Source organism: Sapajus apella, unplaced genomic scaffold (genome assembly GCF_009761245.1).
Source record: "Sapajus apella isolate SASKATOON/1434 unplaced genomic scaffold, GSC_monkey_1.0 scaffold38, whole genome shotgun sequence".
Lineage (NCBI taxonomy): Eukaryota > Metazoa > Chordata > Mammalia > Primates > Cebidae > Sapajus > Sapajus apella.
In genome coordinates this window covers 4,339,913-4,360,938 of record NW_022436978.1, presented here as the reverse complement: position 1 = coordinate 4,360,938, position 21,026 = coordinate 4,339,913, and the positions used below count along the sequence as shown (strand labels likewise).

The following is a 21,026-nucleotide window of genomic DNA, read 5'->3' as shown; positions in this document are numbered from 1 at the left end:
GGAAATACAAGGGACCCAAAATAGCCAAAACAATCTTGAAAAAGAACAAAGTTTCTAATTTCAAAACATACTACAGTGTTATAGTAATTAAGACTGTGTAGTACTGTCATAAGAGACATATAGATCCATGGAATTGAATCCAAGAAATAAAAGTTCTTACATTATGGCCAATTGATTTTCCACACTACTAGCCTTAATCCTCTCGCTTCTCCCCTCATCCCACTCCCCTGTTGAGTAAGGAACTGAACCTCCACTCCTACCTGGCATCAGTGAGGCAGAAATGCAGGACAATTAAATGGGAAAAGAATAGTCTTTTCAACAAATGGTGCTGGGACAACTGGATATCCATATGCAAAAGAATGAATTTGGACCCCTATCTCAACTCACATAGAAGATTTAACTCAAAATGGATCATATATATATAAGAGGTAAAACTATAAAACTCTTAGGACAAAACATAAGATTAAATCTTCATGACCTTGGATTCAGCAGTGGTTTCTTAGATATGACACTAAAAGCGTAAGAAACAAAAGAAAAAATAAACAAATTGGACTATATCAAAACAAAAATGCTTGTGCTTCAAAAGACACCATCAAGAAAATTGAAACACAACCCACAGAATGGGCACAAAATTTTGCAAAGTATATACCCGACAAGGAACTTGTATCCAGACTATATAAAGAACTCTTGCAACTCAACAACAAAAAGACAACCCAATTTTTAAATGGACAAAGGATCTCTGAATAGACATTTCTCCAAATAAGATATATAAATGGCCAATAAGCAAATGAAAAGATACTCAACATCATTAGTCATTAGGGAAATGCTGATAAAAATCACAATAAGATACCACTTCATACCTACTAGGATGGGTATAATAAAAAAGGCAGATAATAAGTATTGGTGAGGATACGGAGCAATTGAAACCCTCATACATTAGGAATGTGAAACGGTGCAGCTGCTTTGGAAAAGAGTTTGTCAGTTTCTCAAAATATTAAACAAGGAGTTACCCTAAGGCCTAACAACTTCACTCCTAGGTATATGCCCTAGATAAATAAAAACATAGTCACAGAAGTTATATATGAATGTTCATGGCAATATTATTCATAATAGCCAAAAAGTAGAAGCAACTGAAGTTGTACATGAATATTTATAGCAGTAACTTGTAACAGCCAACAAATGGAAACAAGCCAAGAATTTATCAACAGGTGATCAGATAAACAAAATGCGTTCTATCCATACAAAGAGTTATTATTCAGCCATGAAAAGGAACAAGGTACTGATATATGCTAGAACATGGATGAATCTTGAAAATGTTAGGTTAAATGACAGAAGCCAGTTATAAAAGGCCATATATCATGTGATTCCATTTGTATGAAATGTCCAGAATAGGCAAGTTTATAGAGACAGAAATTGTATTAGTGATTGTAAGGGGCAGGGACAATGGGGGAGTAACAAGTAAGGCTTCTTATTTAGAAGTAAGGGTACTAATGGATACAGTGTTCTTTTTGGGGTGATGGAAATGTTCTGAAATTAGATACTGGGTGATGATTGTAAGATCTGACCACACTGGATGGCATGGTAATCTCTATGACCTGCACATACACCCCACATGAGTTCCTGGAAGAAATGAACAACCCTGCTGCGCCTAACTAACCTGAGACATTCTTCTGCTGTTTCTTATTCCGGCCTCAATTGACAAGGCCATTGGACTTTGTAACCGACCTTGGCCAGCCTCCTGACTCCCTATGACCCCCTCCCAACTTGGCCAACCTCATGACTCCACATCCTCCGACCACCTTCCCAGCTTGCAAACCTACAACCCCCTCCCAGCTTGCAGAAAAACATCCTAAAGTTACTTCTGTAACTTTCCACTGTTTACCCCAAACCTATAAAACCAAGCCCTACCCCTCCACCCTCCGCTGATGCCCTTTTCGGCCTCAGCCCGCCTGTACCCAGGTGAATAAACAGCCATGTTGCTCACACAAAGCCTGTTTGGGGGTCTCTTCATTCAGAGTGCACATTTTAACAATGATCGCACAACCAACATACTAAAATCCACTCAATTATAACCTTTAAAATGTGACTTACCTCTCAATAAAACTGTTATGAAACAGTATGTATATTAAAAGAGCCCATAAATAAGGTTAAAAAAATAATAGATTAGGAAATAAATACAAATGATGACTATAATTTATAAAAGACTAATGTCTCTAATATACAAAGAACTCTGACAGAAATGCAAGAAAAAGATAAGCAACAAAAAGACAAATCAGTTGGTACCGAGATGAATAAACAACATAGAAAGCAACTTCAAATCATCAGTGAATATAGGTATTGATCGACTTACGACCTATGCAACTTACGACCATTCGACTTTACAACCACAATCGCGTCTGGCAGCGCAAACGTTGCCCAGCTGGGCATACAACAGTGCGGACCAGCTTCCGGCAGCACAACCATCTCCACGTGCATATAGCCTACTCAACTTATGACCCAATCGTGTTAGTACTGGTCTGTCGGAACCAATCGTGGTCGTAAGTCGAGCACTAGCTGTATAGGAAAAGATGCCAACCTCAGTGATTACCAGGGAAATACCAATGAGCTCTTCTCTCTCTGTTGGGTACTTGAAGTCAAGGATACTCTCATACCGTACTGCTTAAAGAGGAATTGTGACTGAAGGGAGATCCTGGCAGGTGGGAGTCAGGACTAGATTGCAGCTCCAGACAGAGCAGCGGGCAGCAGCTCACGTTGTGAATTTTAGCTCTAGATTGACTGAAAGAACAAACCAGCAATCCCAAGAGGACCCACAGACCCTCTGAAGGAAGTGGACTGCTCCTGCAGGACGCAGGAGACCCCCCCAAAATTGTGAGTGCCCCAACTGTGGAAGTGGGAGAGGGAGACCCTCCTCTCTGAACATACTGTTGTAACCAAGCAAGCATGAAATCACCACTGAGACAAAGACTAGGCCAAATTACAGGGTCTCTATTGCCAGCGGCCACAGAGGACTTGCGTCTCTCTAACCCGTGGCCCCAAAAGGAGGGTGTCAAGACCTTTTATGTCCGTAAACCACCTCCTGGTCAGGAGTGAGGGTGAGGGGCTTTGGACATTCCCAGGGCCAGAGGACTTTGGGCATTCCGATTGTTACTTAAGTGGTTCACAGAAGTCAAGATAAGCGTTAGTTTACACATTGTCTGGGTAGGGTGGAAGTTACAGACCTTAGTTACTTATTACAAGTCGCAAGGGCCAAGATGGTGTGGGTTTGGACTGCTTGCCTGTCACATTAGGGTTACAGAGAGCAGTTTCAACGGAAAGCCGAGGTATGGTCGAGGTATGCAGTTTATGGGACAATTGCCATGTCACACACACCCCCACTGGAGAGGCCGAAAGTCTGTTTGTGGGAGAAGTTTCTGACTTTACCTGGAGCCGAGTCAGTTTAGAAAGCTGAGCAAAATACAGGGGTAGAGGAAACAGTAGAAAGGCCCTGGGAGCTGGCTAGGTCCCCCAGCAGGCCATTCCTGCCTGGCACCACAGGGATCCAATGAGAGAGGAGCAGAGGGTAAAACCACACAGGCAAAAGCAGATCTCTAGCTGAACTTCGTTAACAATTTGAATGAGGCGAAAAGCCTCCTGGCCAGAACTCAGGGGAGGATGCAAATCTGGTGTGCAGACTCCGCAGGTGGGGGAAGAACCAAGCCCTTTTCTTTCCCAGCTGGGAGGCAGATAGCCTGGGGCAGGTTTTCAAGCCCTAGAAGAGAAACAACGATCACTTCAGTTTGGCTCAAAGGAAGCCACACCCATAGGAAAAGGGGGAGAGTACTACGTCACGAGACAAAAGAATCTGAACAACAGCCTTCATCCCTAGACCTTCCCTCTGACAGAGCCTACCCAAATGAGAAGGAACCAGAAAACCAACCCTGGTAACATGACAAAACAAGGCTCTTCAAAACTGCCCAAAAAAATCATACTAGTTCACCAGCAATGATTCCAAACCAAGAAGAAATCGCTTATTTATCTGAAGAATAATTCAGGAGGTTAGTTATTAAGCTAATTAAGGAGGGACCAGAGAAAGGGAAGCCCAATGCAAGGAAATCCAAAACATGACAAAAGAAGTGAAGGGGGAAATATTCAAGGAAATAGATAGCTTAAAGAAAAAACAATAAAAAATTCAGGAAACTTTGGATACACTTTTAGAAATGCAAAATGCTCTGGAAAGCTTCAACAATAGAAATGAACAAGTAGAAGAAAGAAATTCAGAGCTTCAAGAAAAGGTCTTCGAATTAACCCAACCCAACAAAGACAAAAAAAGAATATGAAAATACAAACAAAGCCTCCAAGAAGTCTGGGATTATGTTAAACGACCAAACCTAAGAATAATCAGTGTTCCTGAGGAAGAAGAGAATTCTAAAAGCTTGAAAACATATTTGGGGGAATAACCAAGGACAACTTCCCTGGCCTTGCTAGAGACCTAGACATCCAAATATGAGAAGCACAAAGAACACCCAGGAATTCACCGCAAAAAGATCTTCACCTAGGCACATTGTCATCAAGTTATCCAAAGTTAAGAAGACGGAAAGAATCTTAAGAGCTGTGAGACAGAAGCACCAGGTAACCTGTAAGGAAAAACCTATTAGATTAACAGCAGATTTCTCAGCGTCAACACTACAAGCTAGAAGGGATTGGGGCCCTACCTTCAGCCTCCTCAAACAAAACAATCATCAGTCAAGAATTTTGTATCCAGTGAAACTAGCATCTTACATGAAGGAAAGATATGGTCTTTTTCAGACAAACAACTGTTGACAGAATTCACCATTACCAAGTCACCACTACAAGAACTGCTAAAAGGAGCTCTAAATCTTGAAACAAATCCTGGAAACACATCAAAACAGAACCTCTTTAAGGCATAAATCACACAGGACCTATACAACAAAAATATGAGTTAAAAAGCAAAAACAAAAAACGAAAAAACCAAAGTACATAGACAACAAAGAGCATGATGAATGCAATTGTATTTCACATTTCAACACTAACATTGATACAGAATTGCAGAATGGATAAAAACTCACCAACCATCTGCTGCCTTCAGGACACTTACCTAGCAGATAAAGACTCACATAGCCTTAAAGTAAAGGGGTGGAAAAAGGCATTTCATCTAAATAGACACCAAAAGCAAGCAGGGATAGCTATTTTTATATCAGGCAAAGAATACTTCAAAGCAATAGCAGTTAAAAGATACAAAGAAGGACATTATACCATTATATAATCTATTTTCCTTGTCCAACAGGAAAATATCACAATTCTAAACATAACACTGGAGCTCTCAAATTTATAAAATAATTACTATTAGACCTAAAGAATGAGATAGATAGCCACACAATAATAGTGGGGGACTTCAATACTCCACTGACAGCACTAGATAGATCATCAAGACAGAAAATCAACAAACAATGGATTTAAACTATACCTTGGAACAAATGGACTTAACAGATATATACAGAACATTTCATCCAACAACAGAGAATATGCATTCTACTTGACAGCTCATGGAACTTACTCCAAGATAGACCATATAATGAGCCTCAATACATTTAAGAAAATTGAAATTATATCAAGTACTCTCTCAGACCACAGTGGAATAAAACTGGAAATGAACTCCAAAAGGGACCTTCAGAACCATGCAAACACATGGAAATTAAATAACCTGCTCCTGAATGAGTGTTGGGCCAAAAATGAAATCAGGATGAAAATTAAAAAATTCTTAGAACTGAATGGCAATAATAACACAACCTATTAAGACCTCTGGGATATAGGAAAGGCAGTGGTAAGAGGAAAGTTCATGGCCCTAAATACTTAAATCAAAAGACTGAAAAAGCACAAACTGACATCTAAGGTCACCCCTCAAGGAACTAGAGAAACAAGAACAAATCAAACCCAAACCCAGCAGAAGAAAGGAAATAACCAAGATCAGAGCAGAACTAAATGAAATTGGAAACCAAAAATTAACAAAAGATAAATTAAACAAAAAGCTAGTTATTCGAAAAGATAAATAAAATTTATAGACCATTGGCAAGATTAAGAAGAGAAAAAAATCTAAATAACTTCACTAAGAAATGAAACAGAAGATATTACAACTGAAACCACTAAAATATAAAAGATCATTCAAGGCTACTATGAACATCTTTACACACATAAAATAGAAAACCTAGAAAAGATGGATAAATTCCTGGGAAAATACAACCCTCCTAGCTTAAATGAGGAAGAATTGGGTATCCCAAAAAAACCAGTAACAAGCAGCCAGATTGAAATGGTAATTTAAAAATTGCCAACAAAAAAATGTCCAGGACCAGATGGATTCACAGCAGAATTCTATCAGACATTCGAAGAAGAATTGGTACCAATCCTTTTGACACTATTCCACAAGATAGAGAAAGAAGGAACCCTCCCTAATTCATTCTATGAAGCTAGCATCACCCTAATAGTAAAACCAGGAAAGGACATAACCAAAAACGAAAACTGCAAACTGTTGTCCTTGAACATAGATGCTAAAATCCTTAACAAAATACTTGCTAACCAAATCCAACAACATAGCAAAAAGATAATCCACCATGATCAAGTGGGTTTCATACCAGAGATGCAGGGATGGTTTAACACATGCAAGTAAATAAATGTGATACACCACATAAACAGAATTAAAAACAAAAATCGTATGATCACTTCAATAGATACAGAAAAAGCATTCGACAAAATCTAGTATTGCTTTATGATTAAAACTCTCAGCAAATTCAGCATACAAGGAACATACCTTAAGGTAATAAAAGCCATCTATGACAAACCCACAGCCAACATAATACTGAATGACGAAAAGTTGAAAACATTCCCTCTGAGAACTGGAACAAGATGAGGATGCCAACTCTCACCACTCCTCTTCAGTATAGTACTGGAAGTCCTAGCCAGAGCAATCAGACAAGAGAAATAAATAAATACATAAATAAATAAATGGCATCCAAATTGGTAAAGAGGAAGTTAAACTGTCACTATTTGCTAACAAGATGATTGTTTATCTTGAAAACCCTAAGGACTCCTGCAGAAAGCTCCTAGAACTGATAAAAGAATTCAGCAAAGTTTCTAGACACAAGACTAATGTACACAAATCAGTAGCTCTATACATCAACAGTGACCAGGCAGAGAACCAGATCAAGAACTCAACCCCTTTTACAATAGCTGCAAAAACAAAACAAAACAAAACAAAAGAAAAAAAAAAGAAAGGAATATACCTAACCAAGGAGTTGAAAGACCTCTACAAGGAAAACACTAAAACACTGCTGAAAGAAATCATAGATGACACAAATGGAAACACATCCCATGCTCATGGATGGGTGGAATCAATATTGTGAAAATGACCATACTGCCTACAAATTCAATGCAAGCCCCATCAAAATACCACCATCATTCTTCAAAGAATTAGAAAAACATTTCTAAAATTCATATGGAACCAAAAAAGAGCCCATGTAGCCAAAGCAAGACGAAGCAAAAAGAACAAATCTGGAGGCATCACACTATGTGATTTCAAACTATACTATAAGGCCATGGTCACCGAAACAGTGTGGTACTTGTACAAAAACAGGCACATAGAGCAGTGGAACAGAATAGAGAACCCAGAAATAAACCCAAATACTTACAGTCAATTTATCTTTGACAAAGCAAACAAAACCATAAAGTCTGGAAAGGACACCGTTTTCAACAAATGGTGTTGGGGTAATTGGCTAGCCACATTAGCAGGAGAATTAAACTGGATTATCATCTCTCACCTTATACAAAAATCAACTCAAGATGGATTAAGGACTTAAACCTAAAACCCGAAACTATAAAAATTCTAGAAGATAACATTGGAAAAACCCTTCTAGACATTGCTTAGGCAAGGATTTCATGACCACGAACCCAAAAGCAAATCCAATAAAGACGAAAATAAATAGCTGGGACCTAATTAAACTAAAGAGCTTTGCACAGCAAAAAGAACAGTCAGCAGAGTAAGGAACAGTCAGCAAGGAACCCACAGAATGGGAGAAAATCTTCATAATCTATACATCTGACAAAGGACTAATATCCAGAATCTACAAAGAACTCATCAGTAAGAAAAAAACTGACATAAGAACAGAAAATCAAACACCGCATGTTCTCACTCATAGGTGGGTGTTGAAAAATGAGAACACATGGACACAGGGAGGGGAGCATCACACACTGGGGTCTGTTGGGGGGAAATAGGGGAGTGACAGTAGGGGGTGGGGAGTTGGGGAGAGAGAGCATGGGGAGAAATGCCAGATATAGGTGAAGGGGAAGAAGGCAGCAAATTACTTTGCCATGTGTATACCTATGCAACAATCTTGCATGTTCTTCACATGTACCCCAAAACCTAAAATGCAATAAAAAAAAATCCCATCAAAAAGTAGGCTAAGGACATGAATAGTCAATTCTCAAAAGTAGACACACAAATGGCCAAAAACGTGAAAAAATGCTCAATATCACTAATGAATAATCAGGGAAATGCATATTAAAACTACAATGCAATTCTACCTTCCTCCTGCAAGAATGACCATAATAAAAAAATAAAAAAGCAGTAGATCCTGGTGTGAATGCAGTGAACAGGGAACACTTCTGCATTGTCAGTGGGAATGTAAACTAATACAGCCACTAAGGAAAACAGTGTGAAGATTCCTTATAGAACTAAAAGTAGAACTACCATTTGATCCAGCAATCCCACTACTGGGTATCTAGCCACAGGAAAAGAAGTCATTATTCGAAAAAGATACTTACACACACATGCTTATAGCAGCACAATTCACAACTGCAAAATCGTGAAACCAACCCAAATGCCCAACAATCAACCAGCGGATAAAGAAACTGTGATTCCATATACACTATGAAATACTATGTATCCATAAAAAGGAATGAATTAACTGCATTTGCAGTGACCTGGATGAGATTGGAGATTATTATTCTAAGTGAAGTAACTCAGGAATGGAAAACCAAACATCGTTATATTCTCACTGTTATATGGGAACTAAGCTATGAGGACGCAAAAGCGTAAGAATGATGCAATGGACTTTGGAGACTTGAGGGGAAGAGTGGGAGGGAGCAAGGGATGAAAGACCACAGATATGGTGCAGTGTATACTGCTTGGGTGATGGGTGCACCAAAATCTCCCAAATCACCACTAAATAACTTACTCATGTACCCAAATACCACCTGTACCCCAATAACTTATGGAAAAACTAAAATTAAAAGAAAACCACAAAAAAAGTTAAAAAAAGAATAGTGACTGTTTTGGAAGGCAATTCTGGAAATATTTATTAAAATTTAAAAGTACATACTCTTTGATGCATAGTAGCTTTCTGAGGACTCTATCCCAGAAAAATATAAACAGCAGTTCGTATAAGGACATTTATATATTTCCAAATTTACATACAACATCTGGGCACGGTGGCTCACATATGTAATCTCAGCACTTTGGGAGGCTGAGGTGGGTGGAATCACTTGAGGTCAGGAGTTCAAGACCAGCCTGGCCAACATGGTGCGTGAAACCCCATCTCTACTAAAAATCCAAAAATTAGTCAGACATGGTGATGGGCACCTGTAATCCCAGCTACTCAGGAGGCTGAGGCAGGAGAATTGCTTGAACCTAGGACACAGAGGTTACAGTGAGCCGAGATCATGCCACTTCACTCCAGCCTGGGCAACAGAGTGAGACTCCATCTCAAAAAAAAAAAAAAAAAAAAAAAAGAGAGAGAGAGAGAGAGAGAGAGAGAAATAAATCAATAATAGGGAAAAGTGGTATTTCCTAAGTTTGTATTATTTGAATAAAATAATACAAAATAAAATAAAGCTGTATTCTTTGAATAATACAGCTGTATTTTGGAATAGTTCATAATCTTACAAAGACTTACATATACATATCTGATAAATTTCCATGCTGTGTTGTTAGGTAATAAAGCAAAATGTAAAAATGTGTATATGTGAAAACATTTTTGTAAAACCAATTATGATGCCCAAGTCCTCCTATAGGGCCACTGTTTTACAAGATGAATATAAAGACATGGAGTTAGCGGGTCATCCTTTCTGGCCTTTACAATGACTGACGATGCCAGACTGCCTCTCCTGACTCCTGACTCCCGAGAATGCTGCACACCTTCACTTGGGTGGATTGGCTCCTCTAGTTACTTTTACTGCAAGAAGATAATTTGTATCCTTTGTCCATTTGGCCACAGGGTTGCCTGTGGTGGAACCTTAGATCAGGCAGAGAGAGGCCTTGAAAGGGAATTGGTCCATTGCTCCAATCAAATAATCATAAGTCCTTCATGCCACAGGCTCTGCTGTTTTCGGAGCTGATGCTGTTTAGGTGCCTCCTTATGACGCTCAGGGCCCTCTGCAGCCCGGCCTTGGCTCACTTTTCCAGCCTTCTCCCATCTCTTCTTACTTCCTGTATGCTTCAGCTAATGGAACCAGGCCATTGGCCCAGAGTTTGGCACCCATGCTTTTACTTGAGCTGTTTTTTCTACCTGGAACGCCTGCCTATCCCTATTCAATTTCTACCTATCCTCATATGATCTAATTGATGGCAGGAATCACTTCCTGCCTTTTATGACAGGAATCACTTCTTGCCTTTTATGACAGCACATGGCTTCTTGCCCCTGCCAGACTGACATGCATTTGGGGAAAAGTAAATACAAACCTGCCTCCTCTTCTCAAGTTGTTCACAGGGGGCTTTGCCCAGAGTGGGAATTTGAAAAGTATTTGGCATGTCTTGCCTGTTGTCTGGGACACAGGTGGTCAGGAGGCCCTCTTGTCTAGGCCTAAAGGAGGAAAGTCAATGACCCCATTAAGCAATAGCTGGGATTTGGCATAATTTAGCAGCAGGAACTGGTCAATGGGCAGCTCTTACCCTAGGCTAAGAACTGCTGCAAGACAGCAGTGACTATGGTCAGGATGAGAAAGGTGTGGGAAGACAGGAAGGCTGAACTTGGGGATCTGAGCTGGTGGACTGGACTGGGTATGCTGGATTTCATCCTGGAAAGAGATTTAGTCTAGCTCACAGCCTAAAATGCTGAGAGCCTGGGCCCCTGGTGAAGCCACTGCTCACCTCCAGCTTTAGGCTTAGGATTGGTCAAGATGATTAAAGGCACCTGAGTGGGCCCAAGTTATAGCCAAATGTTTTTGTAAGGAACAAATGCTTTTCAACAGAAGACAATATAAAGATCAACTGTTGCAGACTTTCCCCTTCTTCAGCACATGGCTAGCAGATCTCCTCCTGGAAGTCTCTGCAGAAGGCCTTTGTCTTCTGATCGAGGCTGCGGTGGGACTTTTGCTTTCACTGAGCGTGGTATTAAGTACCCACAGTTTATATATATATATATATATATATATATATATATACACATATATATATAATTTTTTTTAATTGCACTTTAGGTTCTGGGGTACATGCGCAGAACATGCAGGATTATTGCATAGGTACATACATGGCAATGTGGTTTGCTGCTTTCATCCCCCCGTCACCTGTATCTGGCATTTCTCCACATGTTATTCCTCCCCAACCTCCCTACCCCCTGCTGTTGCTCCCCTATTCCCTCGCAACAGACCCCAGTGTGTGATGCTCCCCTCCCTGTGTCCATGTGTTCTCATTGTTCAACACCTGCCTATGAGTGAGAACATGTGGTGTTTGATTTTCTGTTCTTGTGTCAGATTGCTGAGAATGATGGTTTCCAGCTGCATCCATGCCCCTACAAAGAACACGAATTCATCATTTTTTATGGCTGCATAGTATTCCATGGTGTATATGTGCCACATTTTCCTTGTCCAGTCTATCACTGATGGGCATTTGGGTTGGTCCCAAGTCTTTGCTATTGTAAACAGTGCATGTGTCTTTATAATAGGATGATTTATAATCCTTTGGGTATATACCCAGTAATGGGATTGCTGGGTCAAATGGAATTTCTATTTCTAGGTCCTTGAGGAATCGCCACACTGTCTTCCACATTGGTTGAACTAATTTACACTCCCACCAACAGTGTCAAAGTGTTCCTATTTCTCCACATCCTCTCTAGCATCTGTTGTCTCCAGATTTTTTAATGATCACCGTTCTAACTGGCATGAGATAGTATCTCAATGTGGTTTTAATTTGCATTTCTCTAATGACCAATGATGATAGCATTTTTTCACATTGTTGGCCTCATATATGACTTCTTTTGAAAAGTGACTGTTCATGTCCTTTGCTCACTTTTGAATGGGTTTGTTTGTTTGTTTTCTTGTAAATCTGTTTTAGTTCTTTGTAGACTCTGGCTATTAGCCCTTTGTCAGATGGATAGATTGCAAAAAATTTTTCCCGTTCTGTTGGTTGCTGGTTCACTCTAATGATTATTTCTTTTGCTGTACAGAAGCTCTGGAGTTTAATTAGATCCCATTTGTCTATTTTGGCTTTTGTTGCCAGTGCTTTTGATGTTTTAGTCATGGAGTCCTTGCCTATGCCTATGTCCTGAATGGTTTTACCTAGGCTTTCTTCTAGGGTTTTTATGGTGTTAGGTCTTATGTTTAAGTCTTTAATCCATCTGGAGTTAATTTTAGTGTAAGGTGTCAGGAAGGGGTCCAGTTTCTGCTTTCTACACATGGTTAGCCAGTTTTCCCAACACCATTTATTAAACAGGGAATCCTTTCCCCATTGCTTGTTTTTGTCAGCTTTGTCAGAGATCAGATGGTTGTAGATGTGTGACGTTACCACAATCCAATGAGGTCAGTATTATCCGAGTTCTCAGATGAGAAAATTGAGTCTCATTCGACATTGGACTATGTGTAATCTTCAGACTCAGAGGACCAGAGGAATCTGTAGAGGAGTGAGAGATTCCATGTTCCTGATGTTCATCCTGGAAACTGTAGGAATGATCAAACTTCCCTTCATTGGCCCCTTTTCTATCAGCAGCCTTACAGAAATTGTGTTGACTCTCATTACTATCTGCCATTATACATTTGATTAAAAAAACAAAACACCTCACAACACAATCCCTTAGGGTTCTGGGAATTTATAAAAGCATGAATTAATTTAATTTTGTTGAGGTAATGACATTGTTAAAATAGACCAAATATCCATATAAGATAATGGCCACTTTTGCATGAACTTGACCATCAGCTTCCTAATAATCTTGTTGGATATATGACAATGTATTTGTCTCAATTTCTGTGATTGGACACTTAGTTACTACCATTTATTTTATTATTTTAAACAACTCGGTAGTGAACATCTTTGTGCATATGACCTTTTGAAGTACTTCAGAAGATTTCCTTAGAAGAAATTCCCAGAGGTAGATTTAATGGGTCAAAGCATCTTGGTCGATATTGCAAAACTGCTTTTCAAAAGGGTTTCACCATGTCTGTGGCCACCAGATGTGACTTCCAAGCAGTTTTCTGGGAGAAATCCTCCATAATCAGTCAAGCATATCTGCAAAGGGTGATCTTGCTGCTGCAGTGATGTGGGTCATGGAAAAGGGTGTTCTGGAAGGACTCCCTCTTAGCTAGCTTCCCTGGGAACAAGAGCTTGAGAGAGAGAAAAGCAGATCCTGTGCTCCTGGAGCTGGCCTGGTGCTATCAGCCAGGCTTTGGTGTTCCTCTAAGCTGGCCTGGAACTCACACCTAGGCCTTAATGTTCTCCTTTGAATACAAAAAAATTCTCATAGACCAGCAACCTCAGACAAGACTGTACTGTGACCACGATGAATCAAAATAAAAACAAGGCGAGGCCGAGGCAGGCGGATCACGAGGTCAAGCGATGGAGACCATCCTGGCCAACATGGTGAAACCCCATCTCTACTAAAAATACAAAAAATAGCCGGGCATGGTGGCACATGCCTGTCGTCCCAGCTACTCGGGAGGCTGAGGCGGAAGAATCACTTGAACCCAGGAGGCGGAGATTGCAGTGAGCCGAGATTGCACCACTGCACTCCAGCCTGGTGATAGAGCAAGACTCTGTCTCAACACAAAAACAAAAACAAAAACAAGCCTACTCCCTAATCATGTCTGAACACAGACACACATGAGCATTGTTCAAGCCACAAAAATGACCAAACATCCACCTATCCTGGCTGATACGAGTGATGGCTGTGTCTTTTCCAATTGTGTCTTGAGCCTCGCTCTAGTCTGCCATTCCTATAGGTATGATCTATAAAGATCCCCATTCATAGACTTGTTCCTGCTTTCTGACAGCATAGGAGCCAGTGCAAGGCCTAGTTTCCCTAAACCCTCCTTTGGGTCACCCAACACAAGCCTAAATCCTATTGTAAGTCCATCCTAATACCTTCTTCCTGAGATGCCCTGTGTGACTCCCCAAGTTGTGTGTTCTCCCTCCCTGCCATGAGTAGTAAGTCCAGCATGTTCAACTACAGGTAGTCCTGGAGGCCTTTGGCTGCCAGACATTGACAAGGCTTCATCCTGTCCCAAGCCTCCCACTCTGCCTCCCCTCAGGGAACATGCCCCAGGGCTAACCTTGTTTTCCATTTGTAACCATCACCAACCTCAGCCCTCAAACTCAGCTTGTAAGGAAAAACATCACTTTATTTTCTATGTTAAATTTAACTTCTGATTTCACTAGACTGGAGGAAAACCTCTCCTAGTATTTCCTGGGATTCTCCCCCTTCCACTTTGCCATGGTTGGGCCATGATGATGTTTCATATAGTGAGGGCACCTGGACCTTGATCATTACTGCATATAGGTTTCCTGAACTCTCGGCCCTGCTCACAAGGACCCTGAAGGTGTGGAACTCTCTGCTGCTGCTCCTGAGCAGTGATTGTGTCTAAGAGTAGTTTGGGAGGCTGCTTGTGGTTTCATGGAGGGCGGCACTACATAGTCATGTCTTTCTGGGGCCTTAAGACCTCCTGGGTGGAGCTATGAGGGTGGGAAGGAAAAGCCTTAATTATCTCTGTCGTTCCCCAAAACGCTCGATGTCACCTATAGATTCTCTATTCTAGTTTTCTATTGCTGTGGAAACAATAATACCGCAACCTTAGTGCCTTAAAAAAACACACAGTTATTATCTCACAGTGGGTCAGGAGTTGGGGCACAGCTTAACTGGGACCTCTGCTTAGGGCCTTGCAAGGCTGCAATCAAAAACATGGTAAGTTTATGCTCCATGGTTCTCAGTTAATCTCCTGGCACAGTTTATGTCAGGGAGACCTGGGGTGGTAAATTTTAAGAGAGGAGTCCCTCACTGTGCAGACACCACCGAGGGACCAGGGAGACCCACGAGGTCATGAGTGGAGAAGGACCTGCATAGAGACCAGGTGTGTAGCTTTGCACACTACCATGCCCTCAGGCTGAGGTTTTCAACCCACACACCACCCAGACCCCCATCAAGGTCTTTGGAGCCAGCCTCAAAATAGTCTGAATAAGAAGCAAAAGATAAAGTCAGATTTTCTGGGTAGAAGAAGTCATGTGCTGAGGTATTTATAGTCAGACTTAGTCCCCAAGCAGAGTTGATCAAGGATCAGGTTAGTGGTAGCCATCAGATGGAATGACAGAATGATACTAGTGGCCACACGACAGGTAGGAAGGCTGGTCATGGGAGGAGTGTGTTGCCGCTGTCCAGGCTTGCATTGGCTGGGAGAGGGTTGGATGCTTGAACTCAGCCCATCCAGCCCTCCCAGGGCAGGGGCCGGGGTGGCCCCCTACCCCATTACTTCTCCAGGTGAACATGTCATGGCCAAACAGGGCATGTGAGTGTCCTGTGATTTTGAAAATGAAGAGGGTGCCCACGGGGCAAGTCAGAGAATCGGCAAAGTCACGGGCTCCTACAGGTGCCCGTCCCGCTGACCGTCACTGGGACACGCTGGACACTTGTGGGGAACAACCAGCACTAGTCCTCAGTATAGCTCAGGCAGGAAGCTCTCTCAGGTGGACCCTGGTGGGATGGTGGGCATGGCCTCTGCTCCCACAGGACTCCTGGGTACTCACCTGGGTGGGGGCACTGCCTGCTCCTGGTGTTGCACTGTCTATGAAATCATGTGGGTCTGGCTCCCCAGTCTGAGACCCCGTGACTGCACTCCCTTGCTGCTTTTACTCTGCCTCTCTCACGCTCTCCTTGTCTGAGGACACTTTTTGAATTTCAAGGATAGGGAAACTTGCTAGTTTTCCTCATGTACCTCTCAAATCCCTCCTCTATGTTCTGAATCCTTCTTTCAACAAATAACATCAACAAATAATTTCAATGAAATTAAAAACCACCATGTAGGCCGCTCGTTCACCATGGTCAATAAAAATGCACATGGCTGAGTTCAGCTTGGAGGCTGCCATCGAGGTTTCTGGGATTCCTCCCTGCCAGTCACCTTGGCCTGGGAGTCTCAGAGGAACACCTTGAGATGGGGATTCATGGGAAAGAAAGGGCTTTATTAGAAAGCATTCCCGGGAATACTGATAGGAGAGTGAGAAAGTGGGACAGGGAAGGGAAGAAGGCCCAGCTCTAGCAGAGTGCTCTGTAACAGGCAGAGACCTAGAGAGGGTCACTCCTCCAACCCTGCAGGGGCTCTGACACAGGACAGGCCTCTCCTTCAATTATCCTGACTGGGGACAAAGGAGTTGCTGTGATTTTACTCCCATGCTCATTGGTCATCAGCTAAGGGCATCTCTGGGTAGATGCAAATGTCCAGGCATTTCCTGCTCTCTATGCACTCAGACAAAGGGGGCTGGCTCCTGAAGCCCCTAGAAAACCTAGCACGTACTAGTGCTGGCACATGGGATAGCCTGTGTGCAGCACAGCAGGGGAGCCACCCAACAAGAGATGGGAGGAACACCAACAGCATCTTCTACACCATGAAAATCTCTGGATGAATGATGGTAGGAGTCATTTGGAAGAAACTGATCTTGGAAGAATGAAGCTCTAGGGGTTGCACTTGCCTAAATCAATTGTAGAAAGATGTCATGGGACAGGATACAGTAGTAACTAGTGACTAGTTTCCTCATAGCCAATCTTCGCAATTAGAGGCAATGTCCATCTTGAGAAATACTAATGGCTTCCTGCCAATTGATCCAACAGCAAATACACTCCTGAAGTCAAGAACAAATGATACTGCCTGTAAATCCAAGCCACAAGACATAAAGGATACTGCAGACAAAGAGGATGAAAGATAAGTCACATACTATGAGAAATATCCTAAGTCTGTCTTGTTACAAGAAAGAGACTAAGCTCCTGGGCAATGTTCTTGGGAAACAGAGGGAGAGTGGTGAGAAACTTCCTCCAATTCCTAGCTTTCATCCTAGCCTCCAGGAAGGTTGGGGCATAAATGTCCCTGGGACATTCTCCAGGAAGAACATCTCCACTGTATTTCTGCACAGTGCCTGGGAAGGCGTTCTGCCATGTTGAGACCAGAGAATTTTGGATTTCTCATCAGGGAATATAATTGCTTTCTTGGCAGTCAAAAAAATAGAATTAAGACTCTGCCTTATTTTACAGTTTTTGTTGTTGTTGTTGTTTTTGGCAGGGATGGTTAATCACTGTAGTCTGACTCAAGTATCCTGAAAGCCCAGATACCTGGACTAAGTCATCAATAAATGTTCTCAGTCTGCCCTTGGGATTGATCCAATAATAAACTTAGCATTTTTCAGTTCAATTCCACAAACATTTATTGAGTGCCTACTATGTGCCTAGTGTTGTCAACTCCTAGGGGGTATAATGTTAGTAAGACTTAGATGCTAGCCCTAGGAAGTTCTGTTTTATTAGGCTGGTCATTTATTAGGTCATACAAAGTAATGCCAAAAACAGCAATTTTTTCTGCACCAACCTCATAGAAGTCCAGTAAAATAAAACAAAATTTAGTAGTCAGTTAATTGTGCTCTCCAGGCTGTGTAGAAATTATTTCACCAAGCTGAGTTGGAAGTGAGTGAGAGGACTGACATCTCCTTATGCTAAAGAAAGGTTAATAAGACACAGTATTGTCGCCTGTGCAAAGCTGTAAAACCAGAATTCCAGGGAAGCCCCTTAGGCCAGGGAGAAGGTGAGGAGAATTTCATTGAGTTGAAAGAACAAGAAATAATCTTGAAAACCTTGTGTGCCTGAGATCAGAAACAATTTGAGAAATTAACTGACAGAGATACACCACAATGTTCTTAGTGGTTTTCTCCAGGGGTTGGGATTTTGGTTGAGTTTAATTTTCTTTTTCTTTTTTTCCTCTTTTCCATCCTTCCTTTCTTAGTTCTTTCCTTACTTCCTCTCTCCCTACCTTCCTCCCTTCCTTCCTTTTTCCCCTTTTATTAAAATTTTTATTTTATTTTAATTTTTTTCTAGCTTTAGTGAGGTGAAGTTGACAACAAAAGCTGCATATCTTCAATGTGTACAATGTACTGATTTGATATATGAATACAGTGTAATGATCACATTAATTCATTAACCTATCCATCACCAACCCACAGTTCCACTTCCTCCATTTTTTCCTACCTCTTTCTTTTCTCTTATGCTTTGTTAGTATTTGATAGTTTTTTTTTTTTGTTTTTTGTTTTAACAATGTGTCTTTAATTCATTTTGAAATAAAGTCTTAGTTTTAACATAAAATAACTGAGAATCTAAGGCACATTGTATTTGGGGTTGAAGGTCAGGACAAGTTGATGCCAAAGATAAGCTAACCCTGCCATAGGCCCCCATTTCTCTCTACCTTTCCCCTGTTCCCCAATGCTTGGCTATATTCACTTTGCTGTCATCAGCTCAGGGGAACTAGTTAAACAGATCCAGTTTTTAAATGTCTCTTTATTAAAAAAGTTTACAGACCCAGTGCCTATTCTTATCATTTTTCCCTCCTTGGACAGTCACAAATACTTTTCTTCAGATCATTTCTTCTCATTGAGAATGAAAATAACTAGGAAACCAAGAACGAGAGATTACCTCCACCAATTACAGACCCAACTTTGTTAATATAATTTTTGAAAGAAGTTTTCCCTCAATAGTGTCAATGGCCCATGTAAAGCAACCACAGCTATGTTACTGAAAGTGGTCCTGATCCAGATCCCAAGAGAGCGTTCTTGGGCCTTGTGCAAGAAAGAATTCATGGTGAGTCCATATGGTAAAGTAAAAGCGAGTTTAAGAAAGTAAAGGAATAAGGAATGGCTACTCCATAGGCAGAGCAGCAGGGTGGGCTGCTTGATTGATTGTACTTGTAGTTATTTCTTGATCATCTGCTAAATAAGGGGTGGATTATTTATGAGTTTTCTGAGAAACAGGTGGGCAATTCCAGGAACTGAGTGTTCCTCCCCTTTTTAGACCACATAAGGTAACTTGCCTGACTTTGCCATGGCATTTGTAAACTATCATGGCATTGGTGGAAGTGTCTTTTATAATAGCATGATATGATAACACATTATAGTTAGCATATAATGAGCTGTGAGGATGACCGGAGGTCATTTTCGTCATCACCTTGGTTTTGGTGGGTTTCAGCTGCCTCTTTACCACAATCTGTTTTATCATCAAGGTCTTTGTGACCTGTATCTTCTGCCAACCTCCTATCTCATCCTGTGACTAAGAGTGCCTAACCTCGGGAAAGCAGCCCAGTAGGTCTCAGCCTCCTTTTACCCAGCCCTTGTTCAAGATGGAGTCACTCTGGTTTGAACACCCCTGACAGTTATAGTAGTGTTTCTTTACATTCTATATTATACACAGTTGCATCCAAGATATGGTGGTAATGGCATCAACAAATATTCTATGTATCAGAAACAGCCCCCAAGAGTATAAGAAAACCAAAACTATTTATGTTTGTTTAAAACACATGTTGGCACGTGGTTCCAGCTGTCTTTTCAACTTAAAATTTGTTGAGTAACTAAAATTTCTATACATCTCCAGAATGCTTGCATGCCGAAACTCATTGTGCAACCGTGGTTGACGTTAAGGCACCAAAATATCTACAAATGTAATCATTTCGCATGCAAACGACTCTTCAGCTTCCTCTTTAAGATCCAAAAATACCCCTAAGGAAAACTCCACCATGGTATGTTCAGTCCTCTCTTGATGAGGCGCCTGCTGCACTCTTCAGCAGTGTTCCTTCTTTCTAATAAAACTCTTTTTTCAAACCTACACTGTCATCAGTAAAGGTACTTACCAACCCATAGATCAACCACTTTCCCATGCTGGGGCTCTGATACCTCACTTGGTGTTAAACAGAGAAACTGAGGGAGCTAGAGTTTTGTTTGTTGTCTGCTTAACACCTGTGGATTTGGAGTTTGTACCTGGGACTAGTGCTTTTCAAATTTTAGGTCACAACCCATTAGCGAGCTATAAAACCCATCTAGTGGATTGATACCATCAGTTTTGAGAATAAAGCAGAATAGAAAATATTATCAGGGTGTAAGACACACAGTAAGGGTGAGTATTGTTTCAGGGGATTTTGTGTGTGTGTGTGTGTGCCTGTGTGTGTGTGTAGTGGGGTGGCATGTAAATGCACTTCTCATTGTGGGTTGAGGTGCCAGGAATGGGCCCTGTTGCCTTGAGCTGCTTGTATGATGCCTGGAAAAGCCTGATTAGGATGGCCATCCCTGTTGAGATGCTTCAAGGGGATTCAGGTGTAGAGAAGGCATTTAGAATAGGGGACCTCTGAGGCTCCTTCCAACCTTGGAATCCTGATTTTAGGATCCAACAAGATTTATAACAGCTTGGTCAAAAGAATGTGACTGACCAACTTTTAAAAAGTAGGTTATGTAAATAAATGGTCAAAATCATGTTTCCATGATAAGCCCTGCAGTGACTCAGGATTTCTTTCCCAAGTGTTTTGAGGCCACCACAGTGGATGTTAACATATTTCTCCAAGGTTCAGTCCCGTTCCATGTCTCCCTCCATGTTAATGATCTGTGGGCTTCTTCATTGTCAGGATGAGAAGCCCTGGCATTGGGGGGCAACCCCCTTCAGTGTCACTCAGTCCACACACTCCAGCAGCTGGCATGGGAGCCGGTGGACAGTCTATACACTCAGACAGAGTAAACAGGGCAATCCCTTCTTAAGAAGAGTGTATCCCAGCTG

The 21,026-nt window shown here is 41.4% G+C and overlaps 1 long non-coding RNA gene across 1 annotated transcript; it reads right to left on the bottom strand.

Annotated features, from left to right (window-relative positions):
- Positions 1 to 1,646: 1,646 nt before the first annotated feature.
- Positions 1,647 to 20,692, bottom strand: LOC116564664. Its single transcript, XR_004275030.1, has 3 exons — positions 20,682 to 20,692; positions 18,714 to 18,717; positions 1,647 to 1,735 (listed from the first exon to the last, which is right to left on the bottom strand). It is a non-coding gene; the product is annotated as an uncharacterized LOC116564664 (long non-coding RNA).
- Between the last annotated feature and the right edge of the window lie 334 nt (positions 20,693 to 21,026).